The 16445-nt window shown below is 45.1% G+C and overlaps 1 protein-coding gene across 2 annotated transcripts in view; it reads right to left on the bottom strand.

Moving 5' to 3' along the window:
• SNED1 (sushi, nidogen and EGF like domains 1) overlaps nt 1-16445 on the bottom strand; it is an 87272-nt gene that overhangs the window by 58251 nt on the left and 12576 nt on the right. The gene's annotated exons all lie outside the window — the stretch shown is intronic.

Here is a 16445-nt window from a genome sequence, read left to right as displayed (position 1 = left end):
TAATCAGCTACCCAAGGAAGCATGATACCACCAAGAGAAATAGAAACGAGAGAAACCGCAGATACTGGAATTAAAATAACTAGGTTCAAAGAGATCAATGCAAACTTTAGAATTTTATCAGGAGAATAGTCAAAACAATCTTGGAAAGGAAGTACGATATTGGAGGACTTACACATACAGATTTCAAAACTTACTACAAATCTCCAGTAATCAGTGTGGTACTGGCATAAAGACAGATGTACAGACTGATGGAATAAAACAGAACCCAGAAATAAGCCTTTGATATATAATCAAATGATTTTCACAAGGGTGCCAAGACCATTCCAGTGAGGAAAGGACAGTCTTTTTAACAAATGGTGCTGGGAAAACTGGACATCCACATGCAAAAGGATGAAGCTGGACCCTTACCTCACACCATATACAAAAATTAACTCAATATAGAGCCAAAACCTAAACATAAGAGCTAAGACTGTAAAACTCTTAGAAGAAACAATAGGGCAAAAGCTTCATGACATTGGATTTGGAAATGATTTCTTGGATATTACACCAAAGGCACAGGCAACAAAAGAAAAGACAGAGAAATTGGACTTCATGAAAATTAAAAACTTTTGTGCATCAAAATATACTATTAACAGAGTAAAAAGGCAATCTGAAAACAGAATAACAGAAAATATTTGCAAATCATATATCTGATAAAGGATTAATATCCTTAGAGAGAACTCCTGAAACTCAACAACAAAAAAACCTTGTTTCAAAAATGAGAAAGGACTTGAACAGACATTTCTCCAAAGAAGATACACAAATGACCAATAAGCACATGGAAAGATGTCCAACATCACTGCTATTAAAAAAACAAACCTAGGAAAGTAACAAGTGTTGGTGAAGATGTAGAGGAATTGGAACCCCTGTGCACTGTTGGTGAGAATGGAAAATGGTACAACTGCTGTGAAAAACAATGTGGTGGTTCCTCAAAATTAAAAACAGAATTACCATATGACCCAGCAATTCCACTTCTGGGTCTATAACCAAAAGAATCAAAAGCAGGGTCTTGAAGGGATTTGTATTTGTACACATATGTTCATAGCGTTATTATTCACAATAGCTAACAGCGGGCAGGAACCTGAGTGTCCACTGAGGATGAATGGCTAAATAAAATGTAGCACATCCATACAATCGAATATTACTTAGCCTTAAAAAGTAAGGAAATCCTGGCCAGGCACAATGACTCATGCCTGTAATCCCAACACTTTTGGAGGCTGAGGCAGGTGGATCACCTGAGGTCAGGAGTTCAAGACCAGCCTAGCCAACATTGCAAAACTCTGTCTCTACTAAAAATACAAAAATTAGCTGGGCATGGTGGCACATACCTGTAATCCCAGCTACTCAGGAGGCTGAAGCACAAGAATCACTTGAACCTGGGAGATGGAGGTTGCAGTAAGCTGAGATCATGCCACTGCACTCCACACTCCAGCCTGGGTGACAGAATGAGACCCTGTCTTTAAAAAAAAAAAAAAAAAAAAAAAAAAAGGTAAGGAAATCTGTCATAGGCTACAACATGGTTGAACCTTAAAGACATTATGCTAAGTAAAATAAGCCAGTCAGAAAGACAAATACCATATGATTCCACCTATATGAGGTACCTAGAGGAGTCAAATTCATAGAGACAGAAAGTAGAAAGATGGTTTCCAGGTGTTGAAGGAAGAGGGGAATGGGGACTTACTATTTAATGGGATTAGAGCTTCAATTTTGAAAGATGAAAACAATTCTGTGGGTGGATGGTGGTAATGATTACACAATAATGTGAATGTACTTTAATCATTGAACCATACATTTAAAAATGGCTATGATATTAAATTTTGTTATGTGTTTTACCACAATGCAAAAATTGAGAGAAAAAGATTAGGATAAAAAAAATTAAACAGGAATGTAAATTATTTAATCAAAAGACATTTTAAAGAACCAAATGAATAGGATATAAGTAACTAAATAACAGAAATTAAGAACTGGATAGATTGAAGAGTGGATTTGATGCATTAAGAAAGAATTATGAACTGAAACTAAAAGGTCAGAAGAAACTATCCAGAATTTTAAAAGACACAAAAAGATGGAGAATACAGAAGAAAGGATGAGACATAATGGAGAACAGTAAGATGACCAAACAAATGCACAACTTGGAGCACCAGAAGGAAAGGAGACACAAAGGCAATGGTGAGTCCAGAACTGATGAAAGACATCAAGCCATATGCAGAACACAGAGTGAATCACAGTGATTCACTAGCTAGAAAAATAAAAACAAAGCTACATCAGACAAATGTTGGAAATGCACAAGGTCAATGACAAGGAGACATTCTTAATTTTTTTTCTTTTTCTATTGCTGCTGCACAAATTATTCACAAGGAGACAACCTTAAAAAGAAAAAAACAGATTACCATTAGTGGCATTGCAAGTAGACTGACAGCTGACTTCTCATATACAACAATGAAAGCTAGAAAACAGTGGAATCATATTTTCAATGTGCTAAAAGAAAACAACTGCCAACATAAAGTCTTATATCTAGATAAAATACCCTTTACTATGGAAGGCAAAATAAAGACAATTCAGGTAAATACATAATAAATAGCAGACCCACACTAAAAGAGATGCTAACAGATCAACTTCAAGTCAGAGGGAAATGTAAGATCAGAGATGCAAGAAGGAAAGAAGGGCAAATGAAATATAAAGAAATAATATATATTGCCTTATGAAATGGTGTAAAAAGTCTATAGAATTAAAACTCACAACAATAATATACATTGAGAGAGGATAAATCATGTTGAAGTGTTCCAAGGTCATTACATTTCCCAGGAGAAGGGTAAAGGTATAAATGAACTTGCTAGTGAATATTAATAAGTTAAAAGTATATATTGTATTGTCTAGGGCAGTGGTCCCCAACCTTTTTGGTAGCAGGGACCAGTTTCATAGAAGACAATTTTTCCATGGACTGGGGTAGGAGTGCGGGAATGGTTTGCGGAAGAAACTGTTCCACCTTACATCATCAGGTATTAGTTAGTCTCATAAGGAGCGTACAGCCTAGATCCCTCACATGCGCAGTTCACAGTAGGGTTTGTGCTCCTATTAGAGTCAAATACCACCACTGATCTGACAGGAGGCAGACTCAGGTGGTAATGCTCACTCTTCTGCTGCTTGCTGCCTGCTATGAGGCCACAGACCAGTACTGGTCTGCAGCCCCAGGGGTTGGGGACCCGAGGTCTAGGGTAATCACCAAAAGAATAGAAACAGTGTCCATATTCCATACTGATAGAGGGGATAATACGGCATGATTGGCCGGGCACAGTGGCTCATGCCTGCAATTCCAACCCTTTGGGAGGCTGAGGCAGGTGGATCACCTGAGGTCAGGAGTTTGAGACCAGCCTGGCCAACATGGTGAAACCCCATCTCTACTAAAAATACAAAAAAAAAAAAAAAAAAAAAAAAAAATTAGCTAGGCGTGGTGGCGGGTGCCAATAATCCCAGCTCCTTGGGAGGCTGAGGCAGGAGAATTGCTTGAACCTGGGAGGCAGAGTTTGCAGTAAGCCAAGATCACACCATTGCACTCCAGCCTGAGCAACAGAGCGAGACTCTGTCTCAAAAATAAATAAAATAAAATAAAATAAAATATGGCATGATTAAAATACTCAACATAAAACATGGCAAGAAAGGAGAGAAAAAAATATAAAACAGGTGGGAAATTTTGCACAAAAAAGATAGCAGAGTGGCTGGGTGTGGTGGCTTACACCTGTAATCCCAGCACTTTGGGAGGCTGAGGTGGGTGGATCACAAGGTCAGGAGTTCAAGACCAGCCTGGCCAACATACCGAAACCCCGTCTCTACTAAAAATAAAAATAAAAATAAAAAAAATAAAAAAATTAGCTGGGTGTGGTGGCAGGCACCTGTAGTCTCAGCTACTTGGGAGGCTGAGGCAGAAGAATGGCTTGAACCTGGGAGGTAGAGGTTGCAGTGAGCCAAGATAGCGCCACTGCACTCTAGCCTGGGTGACACAGTGAGACTCTGTCAAAAAAAAAAAAAAAGTAGTAGAGTGAAATACAACTACACCAGACATGCACTGAATGAAAATGAATAAGGTTGGGCATGGTGGCTCACGCCTGTAATCCCAGGACTTTGGGAGGCCCAGGCAGGCACTTGAGGTCAGGCGTTTGAGACCAGCCATGGCCAACATGGTGAAACCCCATTTCTACTAAAAATACAAAAATTAGCTGGGTGTGGTGGCACATGCCTATAGTCTCAACTACTTAGGAGGCTGAGGTAGGAGAATTGCTTGAACCTGCGGGGTGGAGGCTGCAGCAGAGATCGTACCACTGCACCCCAGCCTGGGCCACAGAGCAAGTCTGTCAAAAAAAAAAAAAAGAGAAAATGAATTAAATGTTCCAGTTTAAAGATATACTATCCAAATGCCAATCAAAAGCAAGAGCTGGTATAATCATATTATTATCAGATTAAAAAGGCCATAAGGCAAAAAGCACTGCTAGAAGTAAAGAGGATCTACTTCATCATGATAAAGATATAAGAGCTCTGCATTTGTGTATACCCAATAGCAAGGCCTCAGCACATATAAATGAAAATTTGACAAAAGGAAATAGTTCAACTCATAATCATGGTGGGATATTCAATGTATTTTCTCTAGTAAAAGACCAGACCAGGCATGGACAAAGATAATATGTCAGAATAAAGAAAATCTGAACAAGGCAAATAATAAATGACTTAATAGATATCACAAATGGAACCTTTTTTTTTTTTTTTTAAACCACATATTGGGCCATAAAGCAATTGCCAACAAATTTCAAATGACTGCAAAACTTATAGAGCTTGTTTTTTATCCATAGTGTAATTATACTAGAAATAATAACTTAAAGAGTAGAGGTTAAAAAATAAAAATTCTCATCACCAGGAAATAGAGGCAAAAAGAAAACAGAAATATAAATAACTGTATAAAGAAATATAACAAAAACGCTATTTAGCAAAAACTTGTGAGGATATGGAGAAAGCAGAACTTCAATGGAAATTTATAGCATTGCATGCATATTTTAGTATCTATATATAGTAAATAAACACAATATTTAGCAAACAAACTCATATATAGTAAGTAAATATACTAAACAAAGTTTAGTAAATAAAATAATATATATTAAACTCCTATGTAAGAGAATAAAAAAATAAAAATTAAGAGCAGAAGTTAAAAAAATATAAAACAAATACTGAATAAAGAGAATCACCAACAAAGCCCAAACTTGTTTAAACTAATAAAATAGACCAGGTGCAGTGGCTCACGCCTTTAATTCCAGCACTTTGAGAGGCCGAGGCAGGCGGATCACAAGGTCAGGAGATCGAGACCATCCTGGCTAACATGGTGAAATCCCGTGTCTACTAAAAAAATACAAAAAATTAGCTGGGTGTGGTGGCGGGTGCCTGTAGTCCCAGCTAAGTGGGAAGCTGAGGCTGGAGAATGGCGTGAACCTGGGAGGCAGAGCTTGCAGTGAGTGGAGATGCACCACTGCACTCCAGCCTGGGTGACAGAATGAGACTCCATCTCAAAAAAATATATATAAATAAAATAAGAAAATAAACGAATAAAATAGATATACCTCTGGTGAGAGTGATCAAGTAAGAAAGAGAAGGCACAAACTGCTTAGGATGAAAAAGAGGCTACCATTTCAGCCCCTGATGCTATCAAAGAAGGTAATCAGAGGATTTTATCAACATCTTTATAACAATACTTTCAAAAATTTTAGGTAAAATAGAAACTTTTCTTGAAGAATGTAGCTTACCAAAACTGGCTTAAGAAGAAACAATGGAGGGGGGAATGTTAGCATGACAGAATAATGACTTTCTGGAAGAGGAAGGACAAAGGCTACCATAGCTCATGTTAGGAGAAATGAGAAGTCTTCCAAGATCCCAGTGGAGAATGCTCTCCACAAGTATTAAGTGTTTGCAGTGGTGTGGGGTGGGGAGAGTGAGGTTCCTCTATATCCTACCTGTTGATGAAGCTGAGCAGTGAGAGGTAGGCTGGAAACAAGGCCACTTGATTTGGCTGTTGTCATGACAAGGGTGCCAAGGCTATTCAGTGGGGGAAAGAATAGTATCTTCAACAAATGGTGCTGGTAAAACTGGATATCCCTATGAAAAGTATAAAGCTAGACCCCTACCTCACACCATATACAAAAATTAACTCAAGATGGATCAAAGACCTAATGTAAGAAGTAAAATTATAAAACTCTTAGAATAAAACAGGGGTATAAATCTTTGTGACCTTGGATTATCCCATGGTTTCTTGGATATGACACCAAAAGCACAGGCAACAAAAGAAAAAATAGATGAACTGAATATTATCTGAATTAAAAACATTTGTGTTTCAAAGGACACCTTTAGGAAATGAAAAGACAACCCACAGGATGAGAGAAAGTACCTGCAAATCATAATTGGATAAGGGATATATATCTAGAAGATATAAAGTACTATTACAACTCAATAATAAAAACTTCAATAGGCATTATTCTAGAGCAGATTTAGAAGGAGCCAATAACATACAAAAAGATGCTTGACAGCATTAACCATTAGGGAAAGGGAGATTGAAAACACAAGCAAGGTACCACTTTTCACCTGGCAGGATGGCTGTAATGAAAAAAACAGATAATAACCAGTGTTGATGAGAAATTGGAACCCAAATGGTACAGCTGCTTTGGAAATGGTCTGGCATTTCCTCAAATAATTAAACAAAGCATTAATATACACACCAGCAATTCCACTTACACTACCATATATACTCAAGAAAATGGAAACATGTCCACACAAAAATGTTTACGTAAATATTCACAGCAGCTTTATTCATAATAGCCAAATAAGTAGAACCAATCCCAATATCCATCAACTAATGAATGGATACATAAAAACAAATAAAATATTATTTGGCAATAAAAAGAAACGAAGTACTGATCCATGCTACAACATGAATAAACTTTGAAAACACTAAAGAAGCCAGTCCCAAAAGACTATGACTCTATTTGTAAGAAATGTCCAGAACAGACAAATCGAGGGGAGACAGAACATAGATTGTGACTGTCTGGAGCTGCAGTGGATGGGGGGCTGGGGTGTGAGAGCTAAAGGGCATGGGGTTTCTATCCAGGGTAAGGAAAAATGTTCCAAAATGGATTGTGGTGATGGATATACAACTCTGTACATATATGAAAAGCCACTGATTTGTATACTTTAAAAGACTGAACAGAATGGTGTGTGAATAAACAGGGAGGGAGGGACAAAGGAAGGAAGGAGCCTCTGAGCCTGGACCCTTTCTGGATGTGGGAAGTGCAGGGGTGGGGAAGAGGAATGGGCACTCACAAGGAGCTAACAGCTGGAGGGGGCAAGTGGCCCAGCACTTCTGCGACACTCTCTACTCTTGTGGTCCCGGACAGCTGTGCTGAGCCCCCAACTCCTATGCATGCTAAACCCCTTGGAGGTGCTCCCACAGGGAAGAAGGCACTAGAATTACAGTGAGGTGGTTGCAGTGGGGATGCTTAAGTGAGCTTGAGGATGGAACTTGGGTGTGCGTAGCTTTCACACCTGAAGGTGGAACTGCTATTGACATGGTGTTTCCTGCCTGTGTGTTCCCGTCCTGTAGTGTCAGGGGACTTTCGGGGACTGTGGCATGCAGAGGTAAGAGGGGACCCGTAGATGGCCTCTCCCTGCCTCTGTTCCTTCTGCAGAAACAGCGTGTAGACTAAGAGAAGGGAAGCCCGCTGGAGTCGAGAGGCCATTTCCCAGTCCAGCAGCAGCCCCTGCCCAGGGCAGGACCCCCCTGCATCCCCATTAAGGCGGGGTAGCTACTGGCCTGCAGCGAGCACTTGTAGAAAAAGAGCATGACCCATGAAGGCTTTGTGACTCACTGACCTGACACCCCCATTTTGGGGGCTTTTAAACTTGATCACATAAGGGCAGTGCCCAACAGCTCCTGGTGGCCTAAAGGAAATGGTATGATCAAGAGTACCAAAGCCAAGAGCCATCTTGGATTTACAAGAAAAACTGGCAGCTACCCCTTTGGGGAAGCTCACCTTTCGGTCCAGTGCCTGAAGTGAGCCCCTGGCTCTGTGGGGTACTCAAGTCACAGGGCCCCCGATGCCTGGGCCTGGTTCAAAGATGGTCCGGCTAAGCTGGAGCCCAATGGCATCCCCTGGGCAGTGGCTGTCCAGCCCCAGCGCCAACTCTGGGAGACAGCAGAAGACCAGTGAGTACTGGGGCTGGGCTGGAAGCTGCCACCCTGGCCTTAGGACTCTTAAGGACCAGAAACATTGAAGTTTTACTGAATTTTGGTTGTTGCAAATGGTCTGGTTTGTCCAGGGGCCAGCAGACTTTCTGGGAAGGGACAGATCGAAAATATTTCTGGCCTTGTGGACCACACGTGGTCTCTGTTGCATATTCTTTTTTGTTCTTTTTGTTTTTGAAGCCCTTTAAAAATATTAAGAACATTCTTAGTTCACAGGTCATACACAAACAGGCCTTAGGTCAGATGTGACCATCCATCCTTTGTGGATCCCAGCCTGGCTTCAGAAACAGGGTTTGTGGGAGCACGGCTGAGCGCACTCATGTACTTACTGTCTATGGCTGCTTTTTTGTGACAACAGCGGAGACCCTATAGCCTGAAAAGCTGAAAATTGTCATTACCTGGCCCTCTACAGAAAAAGCCTGCTGCCCTGGTCTGCAGTCTGGTCTGCCACTTGGAAGACCACAGCCTGAGACACTAACACCCTCACATTTGGGGCCCACTGGCGTGCAAACAAATCCTGGCCACCGATTCGACAGCCTGGGCTGCTCATGTAGCTGCCTATGGTGAGGGTGCTCCCTGACTGGACCGCGCTGCCTCTTGGATCCCTCTTGGGCCAGAACTGGCCATGCAGCCATCATCATGGACTAGGCGATGACAGGGACCCCATGCTGCCTGTGTGAGTTGGCGTGCATGAGTTGGCAAAAGCAACTTCCACATACCAGGCTAATGTCTCCTGACAGAAGCTGGCCTGCCTGTCTCACTGTGGGGGACACCCGCCCCTGCCCCCAGGACAACCAGTGGGGTCTCCACTCTCCAGGTTATTGTGCTGCCGTTCCAGTCCAATCAGCCCACCCTGGCCACACTGCTGAGTGCTTTTGACTTTCTGGACAATTTGCATTTGACAGTGATGCCCCCTTTGTCTCAGGTCACTCAGCCATGGGTCACTAATCATGTAGGGATGGACATTCCAGGATCCCTCCCATCCACAGGCTCCTGGCATTTTCAAGCCCTAGATCAGCCTCCTCAAAAATCAACTCTGAAAGACTCCTGCCTCGGCCTCCCTGCCTGCTCCTGGTCCACACACCATGGGCATCTGCTCCTGGTCCACACACTATGGGCGGGCAGCCTGGTCCTGGTCCACACACCATGGGCACCTGCTCCTGGTCCACACACCATGGGCACCTGCTCCTGGTCCACACACCATGGGCACCTGCTCCTGGTCCACACACCATGGGCATCTGCTCCTGGTCCACACACTGTGGGCGGGCAGTCTGGTCCTGAAGACGGTCATCCCGTCATCCAAAAGGGTTCTTCTCTGCTTGGCCGCCCTTTGGGTAATGAACAGGACAAAAGGTGGAGCTTCTACGGGGTGACACAGACCTACCTGGAAGCCTTGGGGTTTGGCCCCGACCATTGCTGGGCCTGATACAGCTCTTTCCCCGATAGCTGCCCCAGCCCACCTGGTTGGTTTGCTCTCCAGGCAGCAGCCCGGTCAAAAAGGGGCCTCAGGAATTCACACTCAGCTCTGGTTTGGCCACCTGGGTTCTCCTGTGGGGCTGACACAGTCCTGGGTCATGAACATGTGGGTGGGTTGGTTGAGGGCACTGCTAGCTGGGTTCATCTGTGATGGTCCGCGGGTGCCAGCCTGGGAGCAGGGCATCTCTGTGGCTCTCACACAGGTGCTCCTGCTGGCCTTGTGCCCGCACCACCCTTTGACAGGTCTGGGTGTGAGCTGGGGACAAACTGGGGAAAGGTGAGTGAAAGCTCCTGGGATGTGCATTCTGGCTTCCTGGTTGAGGAGGGAGAGCGCCAGTCCTGGCTCCTGACCAGGGACCACCTTAGACCCTGGGAGGTGCAGGGGGCTGAGTGAACAATGAATGTTCTTTGCCCCTTAAATCCAGCACCTGGCAAGGTACCCCATGGCCCTCCCGAGTCAGGCTGCTGCCGTGCTGGCAACCTGACCTGCGCTGGGTTCCCCACCTCCGTCCTGTGGATGCAGGTGGTATGTGCACCCAAGCATGCCCCCCCGTAAGTGCATGTGTGGGCACAACCTCGCTTCCGTCTTGCTGACTTGAATTCATAGCTTCCCTGTCGTCTGAGCGCCTGTGGGTTACATCGTGTAGGGTGGTCAAAGCTGCAAATGTGCGGCGACATGGCAAAAAACCTTAACCAAATCAGCACAGCAGGGACCACAGCAAGGTGAATGGCGAACCTCAGACAGAGCGACTCGGGTTGCGTGTTACCTGGGAGGGAGTGAGCCTTGGAATGCCTCTCCAGTCGGGAAAGGGATCAAGGTACCCACCACCTTGGTTAGCCTTGAACCGAGGGGGTCCCCGGGACATGAGACTTTCAATTCTGGATAAACCAGGACGAGTTGGTCATCCTAGTGGGAGCCGCTTTTTTGGCTCATTCATTGCCTCTGTAATTATTGACGGTGGCGTCAACAGGGCAGTCAAACTCTTTGCATGGGCCACAAGGACAACAGCCAGGCCTTAGACTACATCCTGGCTCTCTCAAATTCGACCTGCGGGGCTCTGCAGCACTCTTCGCAGCTGGCTGTGCCTGGACCCCTGAGGGTCACAGTTGAGGTCCTGCTGTGGGATTCCTGTGGACAGCAGCCTTTGCCCACTTGCCGTGGGAGGAGATCAGAAGGATTTGGTTCTTGCCGCCGGCGTGGCATACGCTGGTGTGAACATTTGAATTTGGTCAAGAATGTGTGGGGCTGAGGAGGTGGCTTGGTAGGAGAGGCACTCTGCTGTGCCTCTGCACTTTTTTGCCAACTACAAGAGAATACAAAGCCCTGTCCACTCTTTGTCTGGGTCATTTCTTAGGGTTGTGTTTGCAGAGATCCACCTTGAGGGATGAACTGTCGCCTTGGGGGCAAACAGCAGGCTTGCCCTGGAACAGCCGCATTCCCCAGGCTCCGTGTTTCTTGGCTGTGATGCAAACCCACTGTGCATGGCATCTCCTTGCCCCTCCATGCCATGCTGGCAGGACCTGGACAGCAACAGAAACCAACACAAACCGCTCTTGCTACTTGATGTGCCATGAGGCTCCAACGTGGGAGTCTCATGCTTTCTGCCAGCACCCATGAACCAGTAACAGGGCAACTTGTTAGCTTGTAAGAAGGGTACAATCCTGACATTTTATATAAAACAAAAAATTTTCTACAAAAATGCAACTTGGCCGGGTGCGGTGGCTCACGCCTGGAATCCCGGCACTTTGAGAGGCCAAGGTGGGTGGATCACCTGAGGTTGGGAGTTCGAGACCAGCCTGACCAATATGGAGAAATCCTGTTTCTACTAAAAATACAAAATTAGCCGGGCGTGGAGGCGCATGCCTGTAATCCCAGCTACTCGGGAGGCGGAGGCAGGAGAATTGCTTGAACCGGGGAGGCAGAGGTTGTGGAGAGCTGAGATTGTGCCACTGAACTCTAGCCTGGGCAACAAGAGCAAAAACTCTATTGAAAGAAGAAAAGAAAGATAGAAAGAAGAAAGAAAGAAAGGAAGGAAGAAAGGAGGGAGGGAGGGAGGGAGGGGAGAAAGAAAGAAAGGAAGGAAGGAAGGAAGGAAGGAAGGAAGGAAAGCTACTTGCCAAATGTAAGTAGAAATAGATAATGCAACTTTTTATATAATCATTAAATTGAATGAATATTCAAAATTTTCCCAGCAAGAAACTCTAGGTTCATATGGCATCACCAGTGAGTTATTCCAAACATTCAAGAAATAATTCCAGAGACACATAGGCTCTTCTGGACAGAAAAATCCATTTTATGAGGCTACCATAATCTGGATACTAAAATTTAACAAAGACAGTACATGAATGGACAACTCCCGGCCAATTTCACATAAAGTTGCTAAAACCTTAAATGAATGATTAGCAAACGGATTCAGCAATATACAAAGAGGATAAATAATCCACCATGACAGAGTTGGGCTTTTGTTAGGAACACAGCTATGCTTTACATCAGAAAACCAATTAATTTAATTTGCCATTAATTTGATTAATTTAAATGACCAATTTAACAGATTAAAGGAGAAAATCATATTATCATCTGAAGAGGTATAGAGAAGGCATGGAATAAAAGTCGACGTCCATTTGCGATTAAAAATGCTGGGAATACGAGGAGTAGAAGGCAGCCGGCAATCTGAAGAAGGCTTCAGACACACGAGTGCACACATCGTATTCAATGCTGAACCTGGAACGCTTGCTTTTTGAGACTAGGAACAAGTCAAGGTTTCTACCGACACCACTGCTATGAGACAATTCATGGGAGGTCTTAGCCAGCGCAGGAAAACATAAAAATGCGTCAAAAAGTAAAATGAGTAGAAAGGAGCCCCTCTCCTGCCGTGACTGAATGTGGACGTAGAAACCCCACAGACTCTGCACAGAGAGATTTATCAAGATTCACAAGGGATTTTGTCAGGAAGTTGGATACAAAGTTAGAAAATGTAAAAAATCAATTATAGTTCTATGTGCCAGCAATAACCAGAAAATGAGATTAAAGAAAAGACACTATTTATGATAGTGTGAAAAAAAATCAAGTACCCAGGAGTAAATCTAACAAAAGATGGGCAAGACTTCTCTGCACTCAACTCTGAAACCTTACTGAAAATGTTAAAGTCAACCTAAGTAAATACAGAAATGTGCCAGGTTCCCAGATTGCGCAACTCAATATGGTAAAGGTATTAGTTTTCCTCACGTTAATCTGTAGAGTCGATGCAATCCCAATAAATACCACAACAGGTGTGCGTATGTGTGTGTGTAACTTGATAAGCCAATTCTACATTTTACGTGAAAATGCAAAGTCCAAAGTAACCAAGACTGTCTCGTGAAAAGCAAGGTGGAAGGGCTTGTTCTAGGAGATGCCAGCCTTTCCCATCAGGCCACAGTAGCCCAACGCTCCTGGCTCAGGGACAGAGAAGCAGGAGGGAGAGCCCAGGAACAGCCAAAACGGCGCTGGGGGGATGTGGGGAGAGGCGGCTTCTCAACAAGGGTGCTGGCTCTGCTTTCCTTTCCTCCAAAAAGGAATCTGCATGACTCTACTTCGGGCCACACAAGAAGATCACCTCCAGGTGTATTAGAGACCTGAGCGGGAAGGACAAAATGAAACAGCTACAAGACTGTTGGAAAGCACTATGGAGAATTTACTACAGTAAAATTAACACCTTCTATCCACCCAAGGACGCCATTCAAGAGGATGAAACAAGTGCAGAATGAGAAAAGATATTTGCAACACTTATGACCTGGTGTTTTTACCAAGAAGCCCCGGAAATTGGTGAGAAAGAAGAAAACTCCATAGAAAAGAGGGAAAACACTTCAACAGTCACTCCACAAAAGACAAAATCCAATGGCAAGTGAACATATGAGACTGGCTCAGCCTCATTCACAGAAAAGAAAAGGAGACCACGGTGACCCCCACCATGTAGCTGCTTCATTTGCAGAAGCATTGGCCGGGATGTGGCGCCAGGGAACATCCACACACACACATCCCACGGCTCAGAAATCCCACTCCTGGGTGTGGACTTGACACAAACGTGGACTTATGTGCACCAGGACATGCCTTCAAGAGTTTTCACAAACAGCATTGTTAAGAGTAGTCTAGGCCTGGCATGGTGGCTCACACCTTTGGGAGGCTGAGGCAGGTGGATCACCTGAGGCCAGGAGTTCGAGATCAGCCTGGCCAACATGGTGAAACCCCGTCTCCCCTAAAAATACAAAAATTAGTCGGGCATGGTGGTACGTGCCTGTAATCCTAGCTACTTGGGAGGCTGAGGCACAAGAATCGCTTGAACCTGGGAGGCGGAGGTTGCAGTGAGCTGAGATTGCATCACTGCACTCCAGCCTGGACAAGATAGTGAGACTCCATCTCAAAAAAAAAAAAAAAAAAAAAGAAAAAAGAAAAAAGAAAAAAGAGTAGTCTAAAGCTAGGAACAGCCCCACCTAAAAAATTAAAAATAGAACAAACATATGGCCTAGCAATCCCACTTCTGAGTATATACCCAATGAAATGAAATCAGTATCTCACAGAATAGCTGCACTCCCAAAAGCAAGATATAGACTCTGCCTAAGTGTCTGCTGATGGATGAATATGGATAAACAAAATGTGGTGTATATATATACAGACATATGTACACATAATGGAATGTTACTCAGCCACGACTAGAGGGATCCTGCCATTTGCAACAACTTGGATGAAACTGAAAGACATTATGCTCAGTGAAATAAACCAGGCACAGAAAGACACTGATATGTGAAATCTAAAATAGCTGAACTCAGCCAGGTGTGGTGGCTCACGCCTGTAACCTCCAGCACTTTGGGAGGCTGAGGCAGGAGGATCTCTCAAGGCCAGGAGTTCAAGACCAGCCTGGACAACACAGCAACACCCTGTCTCTACAAAAAAAGAAAAATAAAATAAAAAGATAGCTGGGGGTGGTGGTGCATGCCTATAATTCCAGCTACTAGGGGCAGGGGGGTGGCGGGCACAGTGGGGTGTGGCTGAAGTGGGAGGATCACTGGAGCCCATGAGTTAGAGGTTACAATGAGCTAGGCTCAGGACACCGCACTCCAGCCTGGTGACAGAGTGAGACCCTGTCTCTAAAATAAAATAAATAAAATTAAAATTGAGTCCATAAAATCAGAGAGTAGAAGGATGGTTGCCAGGGGCTGGGGTGGGAAATGGGGAAATGTTGATTGGAGGGTGCAAACCTTCAGTCAGACAGGATGAGTAAGTTCTGGGGTCTCCATGTAACACATGGCGACTGTAGTTAACAGTACTGCCTCATTTACTTGGAATTTGCTAAGAGAGTAATCTTAAGTGTTCTCATCACACACATGCACACACACAAATGGTAACTGTGCTGATGGATGTGTAGATTCTTGGGATTGTGGTCGTCATTTCACAATGTGTAGGTATATTAAATCACACAATTTTGTCTGTCAATTTGGTCTCAATAAGGCTGGAAAAATTCAATTAAAATAACGATAGCAGCCCCAAATGTGTACCACTGTAAACAAAGAACCTGTGACCTTCTCATACAATGACACAGAGGGGATAATGAAGTACCACCACCACCAGAGATGCGGATCAGCCACCCTAAAAACACCAGGGAGGGAAAAAGCGGGTGTGAGAAGGTGCTTTCACAGGCCGGAGGGGCTGCCTTGGGGAGGCAGCGCAGGGTGGGGCAGTGGCAGCGTCTGCTCTTGGCCTGGCGGTGGGCCCACCAGGGTTTGCGTTACGTTTGCTCTTTTTTTGCACGTTTGTTTTGTACCCTTTTTGGCACGTGTTTTGGAAAAAAGAGCTAAGGGTTAGAAGTGACAAGTGGTACCTCTGGGTTGGGGGAGAAGCATCTGGGGGCAGGAGGCCGCTGTGGCCGAGGTCCCTGGGGCTGGGCCACCTGCCTGGTGCAGGGGACCTCCCTGCTCTGCCCCTCACTGCACCCAACACACTCTCCCTCAGCTGGCCCCACTCCCTGCTTGGCTCCTGAGCTGCTGCCCTGAGTTTTCCGTCGGCCTTTGAAGCGGGAGCCCAGCCTGCAGGTGTGTGGTGTGCAGAGGCCCGGGCCCACCCACCGCAGCCCTGCTCCGGCTTTCCTCTCTCCCCACCCCAGACAGCTGCTGCCCTCCCCGCTGGGGGCTGAGCCAGGGAGGAGGCAGAACAAGCTGGCCCTGTCCCCTGCCAGGACAGGGCAGCCAGGACAGGGCAGCGCCAGCACCGCAGTGCAGGGCAGGGGCCCGCGGGACTTCCTTTCTCCAGATGTGGACGTCCCAATGTCCGGTGGAGGGCAGGTAGTGGGCAAGGCCCAGGCCAGAGGGCCCAGGAGCTAGAAGCAGGGCATGGAGCCAGGCGGCAACCCCTCTCTCCCCAGCACTGGGGTCCCTCTCCTTCTTCAGGGCTGGGAAAACGCTACTTCCCAAAAAGTGACCATTTTATTATTGTTTTTTGCCTACTTGCAATAGCGCCTTGTAAAACATGCCACACAGACGTGGAAAACAAGGAGAAAGGATTAGCCCGTCTCCCAGCCGATGCCCCCGTTCACGGCTAGGTGTGGACCTGAGCACTCGTACAGGAACAGTGCAGGTTTAGTCCATTGTCCTGACTTCAGGGGCGGGAATGCCAGCAGGCTGCCCAGCG

Source organism: Theropithecus gelada, chromosome 12 (genome assembly GCF_003255815.1).
Source record: "Theropithecus gelada isolate Dixy chromosome 12, Tgel_1.0, whole genome shotgun sequence".
Lineage (NCBI taxonomy): Eukaryota > Metazoa > Chordata > Mammalia > Primates > Cercopithecidae > Theropithecus > Theropithecus gelada.
Note: the sequence above shows the minus strand (reverse complement) of the source record. Positions and strands in the feature narration are given on the sequence as shown.